General features: G+C 33.6%; 1 long non-coding RNA gene across 4 annotated transcripts in view; it reads left to right on the top strand.

The window, feature by feature from the left end:
* LOC112679118 (uncharacterized) overlaps positions 1-2,414 on the top strand; it is a 56,837-nt gene extending 54,423 nt beyond the window's left edge. Inside the window, exon 5 of one of the 4 annotated variants that reach the window (XR_003148128.3) lies at positions 1,915-2,411. This is a non-coding gene — a long non-coding RNA (uncharacterized LOC112679118). Of the gene's footprint in view, positions 1-1,914 lie in introns of all 4 variants that reach the window. The other 3 variants (XR_003148129.3, XR_003148126.3, XR_003148127.3) reach the window with 3 other exon arrangements.
* Positions 2,415-12,524: the final 10,110 nt, after the last annotated feature.

The following is a 12,524-nucleotide window of genomic DNA, read 5'->3' on the forward strand; positions in this document are numbered from 1 at the left end:
AAACACAGTAAATGTAGGTAAATGACAAATGGTTCTGCGGGAAGTGCTGTATTTTAACTTTTTCATACAGCTACATTTGGAAAAAATATTAAATCCGTAAGGAAAATGGAATACTTAACACTACCAGAGAAAGCAGCAATGCTACACTTTCATCCTGGAAATACTTGGTCTCTGTGTTATAAGAATCAGTTATTTTTCAATAAACTCTTAACGTCGGGATTTCTGATATGCTGGAGACAAATAGTTTAGCTTATGGATGGAATTAAAATAATTTCCAGCATAACGTTGATTTGAAATACTTTGAAGCTCATTCTTAATAAAATCAGCTTAAGAAGTACTTACAAGTAAAGTTTGTGGTATTTGTACTGATTAATTTTACCTTTAGGAAAGGTATCGAAAGTCTAGTGAAATAAACTCAACATACATATCAACATACATTGAGATACAAAGGCATATAAATTAAAATGCTATAAATACAAGTACACTTGAAGCACATCTGTAGTTAGAGAACCTATGGGAAATCATTTATACAACATGAAGAATTTGTTCACAGTTTTATCTTTTATAGAAATTGATTTTCACATGTGACTTTTCCTTAACTCAGAGCACCTGTTGCTATAGCTCATGTATGCTATATAAAAATCATCTATTATCCCAGACCTCAAAGATAAAAGTAAATGAGGAACCAAAAAGAAATGAAGAGTAGTATATTTAGCTATGCACAAATATCAAAACGGTGAATCTAAGGATATTTTATATTATTTAGAATACTAGCTAATGGCTGACTAAACATGGCCATCCACAAAATAAGGATTAATAAAATAAGATATGCCCATCTGATGGAATTACAGGCAGCATTATTAAAAGTCATACCCTCAAGAATAATGATATGTGCAAATTCTCAGGTTTTATATTTATTTTAGAAATGGGTTAAAAATATAAAACAAATATATACATATACATATACACACACATACACACAGACATAACTAATCTGCATGTTTCGGAAGACTTTTCAATTCCCAGACTCTTCCCTGTAGTTTTATTCAAATACATTAATTCTCATAACCACTCTATTCAAGTCCCTTTCTCTGAATTTCTGTTTGAGAGTTTGACTTAAAAATGTCTTTTCTTTCATTATGCTAGTTTTGTCTCTCCAACTAAATCATATGCAATTTGAAGTAGGGAAATATATATGTAATATGTCTATTTATATATGTAGGTGTGTAATATAGACATGTAACATACAAATATGTGTGTATATAATGTATACAGGTAATAAACATATATATGTATGTAATTTCCAACAAGGTACTGCATATAACAGACTGTCAACATACTATAGTTGTGGTTGTTCTTTGACTTTTCTATTACTGGGGTCCTAATGAAATTTAAAAAGTAATTCCTCTAGCACAACACATGGGAAGAAAGAACCTCCCCAACATGAGTGACATTTTTCTTTTCACTCTCCATCAAAAAGGAAACAGAATTTTAAAGCAGTTCAGTGATCCATTTTCTGTTTTACTGATAACTTTTTCTACCAATTTTATTTTACATATAAAATAGAAATAACCTCTCCTAATAGATAACACAAGCTTTTGCACAAAATATAAAAATTCAGAGGAAATGAAAGTCTCTTGTTAATTCCTACTCTTCAGAGCAATAACTACCATTAGTAGTTTGATGTGTAATTTTAGATTGTATTTAATTGTATCTAAAGCTTCCCCCACCCAACATTTCATCACAAAAATTTAAAAACGTACAGAAAAGTTGAAAGTATTGCACAGTAAACATCCAGATACCTGCTACTTAGATTCTGCAATAGAATTGTAATGTATTATATCTTAAGCTTTTTGTGTGTAAAAAACATTGTGCATCTTATTTCTTAATCATTAACTGGCTTTTATTTTACAGATATGAAAACTATGTAGTGAAAAGGAATCCTCCCATAAGAAGAAAAGTGTCATTTGTATTTTTTCCTGGTTCTCTGAGGATGTCAGCCTTGGAGCGACACATAATGAAAGCTTGACAGAAAGGGAAATGCATATCCTGTCTACTTAATGAAACCCCCAACCCAAACCAAAGAAACAGAAAATTTTATATGCGCTCTTAAATAAAATAGGTGTTAGTGGATTGCTTTACCAAGTGCTTGTGTTTCCATAAATGTTGCCAACATCTACTGCTGTCTTCTAGGGGCAGCCCTATAAGGATCATTTGTAAGAGCTGCAATACCTCTAATTCTATCGGGGCCAGAGAACAGCTACAATTTCCTACAATTGCTTATTTATGCATTTGCTGTCTTGGGCTGTCTACAAGCTCCATAACAAATCTTTAAACAAACTTGAGGACAAACCTCCTAGAATGGAGACTTAATAACTTTTAATTTAGCCAATGGTAGATAGTTAAAGTGGGCAGAGAAATGACAGATTTTTTAAAAGTCTTTGTGTTTTTAGCACAATGTAGTGTGTTAAACCTACAGCAGTCATTTCCTTTGTTTTCTTATCTACAAAATGTGACTAATACAATTCCTCTCACAATCGTATTTTCAGATCAAAATGAGATAACATTTAAAACCTGTAATTTCGTGACTGCCATATAATAAATAATCAACACCTATTAGTATTGGCTTCCTAGGGCTGTTCTCGTTTCTCAGAAAGTGACAATTTTGGCATAATTATACTGTATTACTAAAAAACTACTAACCATATGGGTGATACATACATATATAAATGTATACTAAAATTATTTCATCAACATATATAGGTATTCCTTCCAGTTGAACTATAAATATTACAAGAGCTCTAAACTATGTTTACAAGTAGAGTATCTATTAGGATTCAGTGTCAAACATTTCTGTCGCACTTGAGGAGGAGAGAGAGGGAGACTTACATATAAACATATTATCCCTTCATTCAGCACGGAAAATGATTCAAATTCTATCTGCTAAGGCATTATGTGTGGCAGGTTCATAAATAGGGTAAGATGCCACAGACGTGAGAATTTACCACATATCAAGGGAGCTGCATTCACCTTTCAGAGTTAGCAGAACCTAGTAAATTTAGAACAAGATCTTTGGAAGAAATTCCATATATTATATCCCATATAATTTATGTTAACATAGAATATATTAATTATATATATAAATTTTATGTATCATATATATGATATATATGATATATATATATATATACACATAAATAATAGGCTTACTTACAACTATGAGTTTTAGTCCTAATTGACATTTTGGTCCAATATCTTATCAGTGAATCATACCACTTTTTCCCTCTTACCAATCACTCTCAATGACTGTCTTAAATTAATAGCAATAAAATATAAAATATTTAAGAGGCAACTTTAAATGCTTTTTTTTTGTTTGTTTTAATCCCTTAATTTTTGCTAAGTTTGAAATTTGCTTATTCTTTCTGACTTAATCGGTTTAGGGGTGGACATGGCCCCCTGGAGTTTAAGAAAATTACAAGGGCTCTCCCAGCAATGCTTATGAACCCATTGAGACTACGCTTAACTTTTAGTGATGAGGATTTAAATAAGTTTGGAAGGAGATTTAGGTACATAACTGAGAGAAAGCTCTAATACTGAACTTTCAGACATTCACTTAGTAAAATTATAACAGACATTATTAACTGACATTTAATGTGAATAGCTCTGGGCGGATCCAGACTCAACCTATTTTTGTCCGTCAACACTTTGCTGACAGATTTAATGGACACCTTTGTAAATTATTTTAACTGGTATTAACAATACCAGATCCTTAAGCCCCCTCAAACCTTATCCCACAGATTGACTCCTACTGGATTAACTGCATTCAGCAGACAAGAGCTGCCAAAGCATTAGCATTTCTTTACATTTCAGTTTTGGCTTTATGCTAAGATGTCAATGTTTACTTTAAAACTAAATCCAGTCTCCAAAAAATATTTATGCTTTATGTGCCAATAACATTGTCTCACACTATGGCACAGGTAATTATAACTGATGGAAATCGGCAGTGATAAACGTGCTTTATAATCATCTCAGAGACGCTAGCAGTATACGGAACACATGCTTTTTCAATCCATTATTAAAAACATCTGATACATCTGTGAGAACTGGAGTTTCTCTTTTTCTCCTCTCCAGTGTTCTGAATACTGGGAACAGTTACAACTACAACATTTTAAGAGGCTTGTTTTTTTTTTTTTCTTCACACACACACACACACACACACACACACAAAACCATGAAAGAAGCTTTTACAGGAAGTAACAAATACTCCTAAATGACATTTCATTAAAAATGTGTTCCCTTGGAAAGCGGACAGAACTAAAAGCCATGCTTTTACTTGGCAGAGAAAGTAGTACAGCAGGCAATGTGTGAAGCTAAGGAGCATCAAAATCTACTTTGCCATGGATGTGAGCAGCATTCTGACCTAGAAAATAAAAAGGCAAAGGAATTTTACATGTGCTTTGATAGCTTTTAAAGTAAAATTTCAGTAGAATTCTCATTTCAGGAAAAGAACAAACAGAAAACGCAGACAATTGTATAAGTTATGTTAGTACAAAGCCACCAGATATATTCTTGGTGTTTTTTTTTTTTTTTTAATTTTACACTTTGACCATAGAAGCTAAGGTTTTGTTTTTATGTTTTAAAGAAAAAATAATTCGGTGATGCACCTACACTACATATGACAATTCTCAACTCTAGAAAGATCAATGTTATTATGTCAGTCTTTTCCTTGTATTTTCTTCTTCTCCTTTTTCCATATTGGATTTTGTTAACACTCCGAAATGTTAACTGTTTCTGTGATTAATTGGGAAATTAGAAGAAGAACTTTAAAGTTGTAAGCACAGTGGCCAAAATAATCAATACTTTAGGCCATTCTTGCTTAAGACATCTGCTTTTGGCTATTCTTACCCGAAGGACAAATGATTAATCGGAGTCGTTTCCTTGTCTTCTAGATAGAAGCGTGAGCAAGTCATCCTTTCCCTGGCCCCCTCCTAAATCCTAAAAAGGAAGATTAAAATTGTCATTGAAAAATCTTCTGTCTGTGACAAGCTTTAACGTACTTAGTAAACGAGTTTGCAAAGCAGAGTTAAAACTCTACTGGGAATGGCATTGCCAAGTTGTTTTTCAAGGTTACTTTCTCTTCATTAAAAACTTTGTAAAATAATAATGAAGAAGAAACGGCTTCCCATTAAGGAAAGAATAAGATTACTCGTCGGCTTTACTGTTCCCCTACTCGAACTTTCTCTTGGTTTGAAGGTAATGCCAGCTCATGTTCTGTAAGAATTCTTTGCCTCACATTCACAGTAAACAGAAAAGAGCCATAATTACGCCACATTTGATCCATATCAAAGCAACTGATCCATGTATCGATTTACATAAAGTAAAGCACATAAAACATTTTTGCTTTTCACCCTTACTTCACCACTTTCTAAGGAAAGTTTCCTTTTTGCATACTTCATTTGAATACAAAACCGTCCCGTTGAAATTTGTGATGTTAAACAAACCATACCAGTCATTCAACTTTTTAATTAAGGATTCAGTGTTCCATCCCTTTTCAGACATTAAAATTCAGGTGCAGTCATTAATCTTTCTAAACGAATTCACCTGTGGCTAATACTGATGTATTTTCTATGAGGCTTGTCATGGGCTGCATGCTGCATGCATAACCACTCTACAGTTAATTACACAAGGGATTATCGTTAGTGTCATAAAGATAAAGCCTTGCTAGCAGCATTATAGAGAAGGTCTTTTTCTTTCTCCCTCCTCCCCCCTTTTTGGAGCAATGCCCTATTTCATTTTGTTAACATCCACAGAAGTATTTAAGAATAATACGTTGTGTTTACCTCCGTGGCAAACTGAAGACGTAAGTCAGGAAATCAGAAGGTAGGCATGAAGTGTTACCTGTTTTAGAAAGTTTTACTACCACAAACTATTTTGCAAGATTTCGCCCGAACCCAAAAGAACTGAAAATGAAATGTACCTGTCAGTTTCTGGCTCCTTGATTATGAAGTAGATTTTTGTTTCCCCTGAATTTGTGGATTGAATGATAGTTTATATGCCTGCATGTATTAAAATCAAAAGGAAAAGATTTGTTGGCTTTACTAAAAGTCCCCTTGAGATACGTAATGAATAAAAGTCACTGAAAAGTTTTTTATTTAAGTAGTTTTTATAGGCTAGGTTAACAACAATTTAAAAAAATAATACAAAACAGAAACAAAAGATAAACAAAAACCAGTACAACAAATTAAATGTACGTGGCTTCAACAACATAGACCATGCATATATAACAAGTCTATAAAAAAAAATAACAAGTCTATACACTTATACTTTGGTAGAAATAAAACCAGGATGATTTTTTTTTTTTTGTAGGCACATAGCAAAATTTAAGTATATATTACAGTTGTAATTAGTAATTTGCTTGAACTTGTTATCCATATAGTATAGTTGTACATCCCCAGAAAATAGAGAAAAATATGTAGATATAAAATATGAGTGGGATTAAATGAAAATACAGGAAATGCATCAGCTTCAGTTTAAGACAATTTAAAATTAGCCTAATCAAAAAAAAAATTAGCTTAATCAACAAGAAATCACAGTTAAGGAGCTTGAAATGCAAACCAACACATTAAAATAGGGGGGAAATAAGAAAAAGAAACTTCAAAAATACTAAGTTGTAATCAAATGAATAAAAAAATGAATTTTTTTCCAACTCATTTAATGCATATTAAGCAGATTTTACTTTTAACAAAATATGAAAAAATAATCTTTATGGTATCTTTTTATTACACCTTTGTATTTAGATATAAGAACTGATTATTCCTGTCAGAAATGTAGGCATTTCCAAAAGATAGGTAATTGTCTGAATATTTTTTTCTAGTTTCACTGATGGCCAGCAGCAAGTAGGTGTAGCCACATTGTTTCTCCAGTTTTGGACAATGAAATGAAACCTTTATTTTTTAACCACCTGGGAGATGATCAATTTGACATTTATTTTTCACCAAATAAATAGATCCTTTCATATTGAGTAGACACAGACCAATTGCTAAAATTAAAAGGATTACCTGAGAAGTTTGAAGTGCATTAATTGCCACAAAGTTTCTAATTTCTCCAAATTAAAAATGTAAAGTGAAACATGTGACCATCTTTGTTGTTCCAGGCGATACCTTCCCACCTGAAAACTATGATTATACTTTGCTCTTTTGGGTTGTTTTTGTTTTAGTTCTAAAGACATGTTTCTATAAAAAAAAAAATAAAGTAACTCATTAGATTTATGTGTCTCATTTGATTTAAACTGATTATAACAGTAATGGAGTAATGCTGTTGGTAGACACTGAACCTGTCAGTAGACAATCTTTTTCTAACACTACTCCCTTTGTCTTCAATGATCCAAATTGGCACCAAATTTGTCATAGGCCAGATATGTCTCATCCAAGAGTTTGGTCACTAAGGTGCTTCAGTGCAGCTCTCTCTCTGCCATGCGGACATAATTGTGAACAAACAGGCCCCAGGATGTGATTGTGGTTCCTTGTTCTTTTGATTAGGTGCATGGTGATAACCAACTGGATCCTTTTCTATGCATTCCTTATGTTTCCTAATGTTTTACATTCGTGTATCCTGAAGAATATCTGGTGTTTTCAGTTTTAGTGCATAAAATGCTAACAAAATTAATAGTACAAGCACCTATGAACCTTGTTAAGAAGGAACTAAATTATTCTTGCCCGCTCAACTTTTTAAAAAGCTTTCAAACTTAAAAATGATAGAAAATGCTTTTAAAAAGATTTCCACCCAAGTTATAGAAGTATGTTCCTAAAGCTCTGATATGACTTTTAAATTCACTCCTAGCCTGGTAGGTTTATGCCATTGGAATACCTCATACCAGTTGATTTTATCAAGTTTCTCAGAAATGTTTTTCTTAAAGCAATCCTTGTAAAAGAGAAGGTTTTACTTTTTATCCTCAAACTTTAGTATAAAAGTTATTAATCTCTTGATGAACCTTAAATTTGAACTAATCCGTTTACCTGGAAAATAGAGTGTATGAAGGTAAATGTATTTGGATAGAGAAATTTTCAAATTTGTGGTATTTACTGTTTTCTTCTCCCTCCTAGATATAACATTGATTGTAACCATACTTTTATTAAAACACTAGTTTTCTTTTTGCTTTAATTTAAATGATTTAAAGGCATATAAACTTTAGAATACCTTGCCTTATTTTGAAACTTGTTTTGGATTTTTAATACTTCTTACCCCACCCTGCCTGTTTAAAACTGTATTCTTGTGATCCTTTATATGCACCTTCTTCCCCGCTCTCAAAACTGTTAAGAGTGTAACAATATACTGACACATAAGCAATTTGGAATATAAAGCTGACAAATCTTTCATTTTTAATGTATTTTTAAAATTTTTAATGTATTTATATAAGATTTATTGTAGCTCAAACTGTAAATAATATTCAGGGATGCATATGTAGGCTTCTAAAATTCTTGAGTATAGTAGAGTTAATAATTGGATTAATCAGGCTTAAATATGTATTTAATCTCTTTGTGATATAATATTTGGAGTTTAAAAGGTTGTGTTATGTGTTAAATGCGATTAGTAAGTTTTATGTGTAGTAAATATATCTTGGCAATTTGTAAAACTACATTTGTGTTCTCTGTCAGTTGGACAGATAATTCGGGAAAATACCTAGATCTATGGACAGTTAACATATTTTCTTGATAAACATCTAGGTCAGTAAATGTCATACTGATCTGTAATCCTACAAACCATCATAAAGCTTTGATTAATTTCTCATGATAAGAGAGCCAACTTGACTCTCTTGTGATTTGTTTGGCAATGTTGAAGATACCTATGTATGTCTGTATGAAATATCTATATTATGGCAAAGTTAACATTTTAAAAATTATTAGGTTGCAATATTTGTTCAGTTTTGATTTGCTGCTATTGCCTACAGGTTAATCATAAAGGCTGGATATGTGTATATATATTATATATGTATATATAGCATATATATGTATATATATGGCATAGATGTGTAGAGATGTGTTGTAGAATTTTGGAACAAAGAAAAAATATAATGAGGCAAAGTCAGTGTAAATATGTAAGGATATTCCTATAAATTCTGTTTTCAAAATTTTTAGAAAGTAAAATTGATTCAAGATATTTTCCTTTTTTAGTGGAAAAATCTCTTACTGCTCAAGTGTTTTTGATCGAATGAGTAATAGGTAACTTAACAGTCTGCTAGAAGATAAAATTTGTATATGTACAGTTTTCCACTTAAACTGCCCCTTAATACCTTAACTAAAGAAGTGGAAAAGCCTAAGCCTCTCACTTAAAAAAAAGAAAAAAAAAACCTTCCTTGGGCTACAATCAATAATTAAAATACCAAGTATAAATTTCAGGAAGTTGTTCCAAAGCAATATCTTAAAATGATTTTCAGGCTGTGACCTCTCTTTTCTTCCTCCCTCCCTCCCTCCCTCCCTCCCTCCCTCCCTCCCTCCCTCCCTTCCTTTTTTATTCCAGATCCTAGCTAAATCTCTACTTTTTTTTGTTTTTCTTTTTTTAATAATAAATTTATTTTTTATTGGTGTTCAATTTGCCAACATACAGAATAACACCCAGTGCTCATCCCGTCAAGTGCCTCCCTCAGTGCCCATCACCCATTCACCCCCACCCCCCGCCCTCCTCCTCTTCCACCACCCCTAGTTCGTTTCCCAGAGTTAGGAGTCTTTATGTTCTGTCTCCCTTTCTGATATTTCCTACCCATTTCTTCTCCCTTCCCTTCTATTTAAATCTCTACTTTGAATTGGCTGCCAATTATCAAATTCAAAGACATTTAATATGAAATCAAACTCACACTGTGAAAACAATGTCCTGAAAGACAGAGAGGAGGTTCAGCATTGTGAGCTGAGATCCCCATTGACCTCCCAGCATTTGCCTTTAATCATCAGGTTTCTTTCCAGCTTTGGCATATTACGCATATTCCTCATCTTCCAATTCAGGATCTTGAATTTCCTCGTTTACCAATCTCTCTCCTCCAACTGAAAACATACTTCCTGGCCTAACCTTTGTACCGATAAGAAGAAAAAGAACGTTCCATCTACCTTTCACACTGGTTACACATAGTAGACATATGCTACACCCCTAATGGTCCCATCCCATGACTTCGGTTTTATTGCAGACAGCTTGCAAACCTACTGACAGGATACAGTATAAACACACCAGGCTTTATGGAGTTACTCGATGCACTCGCAAGGTTAATGTAGCATCTGTGATGCAAATCTGTGACCATTCTAATAGCTCTATGGGTAGACCGATGCCATTTCTCAGACCCGCTCTTGAGTTCCATTAAGCAGTTTCCCAGTCACCATTAACTTCAAGTATCATTTACGCAGTAAATATATGAATCTATGGAAAGGAATACCAGAAGTGCAACCCATTTACACACCACAGGACACTGGTGAGTCACAGAAGCGCCAACCGCATTTAGCATAGCCCGACTGACAGCACATTGCGCAGCGTCACTTTGCATTTCTGGACACATGTTCCATTTCTGCTCATGAGTAAGCTGGTCACTGGGCTGATACATTTGCTATGAAAGGCTTCATTTTTCTCATTTAGGAGTTCAGCAACATGTCTTGCAGAGGATATTTGCAAGATGTCATATTCTCACAAGCATGGGATAGACTGGAGCTGGGAGCAAATTTCACCCAGGACAAGCTTGCTTTCTTTTTTTCTTCTTTTTCTTTTTCTTTCTTTCTTTCTTCTTCTTCTTTTTTTTAATCTGAGAGCACTGGGGCCGAGAGCCCAGCAGGATTCATCCAGCCCACAAAAGCTCTTCCATCCTGCACACGGTGTGTGCTTAGCCGAACTCCCCCACCCCCCACATCTTGCTTTCTTACCAAATGCCATTTTCTAGCTGCTCACTTCATATTTGTCGCTTGTATACAACGTGTAACGTCCAAAGAAAGCATGATCAGCTTGGGCATCACTAATCTCATTACTGTAATAGCTCTGAAAACATGCAACAAAAAGTCACTGGTAAGCCCCTGCACATACACATGCCATGCTCAGCATGCCCCTCATTGAAACGTGCAATTCGCCGGCTGCTCAGAAAGGCCGCAGTCAGCAGTGCCAATTTGACTCCTCACTCCCTGCTGCAAATGAAGAATAACTCCTCAGCCTGAAATGAAAGGAGTGCTGACAGGCCTCTCTACCTTAAAGGGCTGTCAAGTACAAGGGTGCAAGTGTAAAACCCACTAACCTTTCCAATCTGATTGAATATTTTTCTCTTTCTGGAGAAGGGAGCAAGGGACCTCTGTCCGTCCATTTGAAGTTCTCTTATTGTCATTTATTCTCCCTTTCGTGAGATTATGACTCCTTAGGCTTCAATTTGAGGTCTACCGAGACCCAGATTACATCATTACTGTTATGTGGTATGTTACACACTAATCATAACCATTACCACTTACAAGTCTGCAGCTTCATTCAATTAGCTGCCTGACATGGATTCTCCAGTTAATTCGTGGTGAAGGTCAGCAGTGGTCAGAGTGGCAGGTGCATTCTGCTACCTTTTTGAATGCCAATTATCAGTCTTGGATAATTAGAGTGACTCGTAGACAAGTTAATCAGAGAGATCAAAACCCAAGATTAGAGGCTTATGGAACTGTCCAATACTATTAAAAGTCATATAGTGGAGTCCGTGTATTTAAATGACCATTTATCCCTTAATTTATTTACAATTAGAATCTGCATCTTTAGGCTTCTCTCCTTTATTCTTATTACAAAAGAAAATGTTCATATCATGGACATAGGGGTATACATGGTGTTTTTGTGTATATAGTTGACTTCAATGAATAAGAAATAATAAATATTTTAAGCTTTCAAAACTGTTAATAACATTTTCAAATACTTTCTGTATAAAGTTTGGGAGCTAAATCACATTTAGAGTTTAAGGCTCGCCTCTCCTTCTAAAGCTGTTTTTCTTGAAAAGTTAGAATCTTTATTTCTGATAATTAGAATTATATATCATAGGAAACTCCTTTGTGCTGTGGTTATCAAAAAGCTTAGAGCTTATTATGGTATTCATTGAAAGTATTTATATTAGCTGCATCCTTAGCATATTACTCACTTTCCTGACTCATGGACTTCAACTCTTTTAGATATCTTTTAGGTAAAAGATATATGTATAGATATATATGTAGATGGTCTGATACATAATACTATATATTAAATAATATTATACATTTAATATTTATGTGTATTTTTGAGACCACTTACCTCCTGTCTCAAATGCATATGTTTGTATTGAGTACACATAGACATATATACATACACATGTATAAGCATATATATACTAAAATCGTTCTAAGGGGATAAATGATATAAACCAGTCACTAATTAAAAGCTGATAAGTCACTATAAATTGTTTTGAATATAATATCTAAACAATAGTGCTGTTATTAATATAGTATTAGCAATATATTTTCTAGGTTCTTCTTATTGAGATTATAAGGCTCTGAATCCACATA

The sequence above is a fragment of the Canis lupus genome, chromosome 6 (genome assembly GCF_003254725.2).
Source record: "Canis lupus dingo isolate Sandy chromosome 6, ASM325472v2, whole genome shotgun sequence".
NCBI lineage: Eukaryota > Metazoa > Chordata > Mammalia > Carnivora > Canidae > Canis > Canis lupus.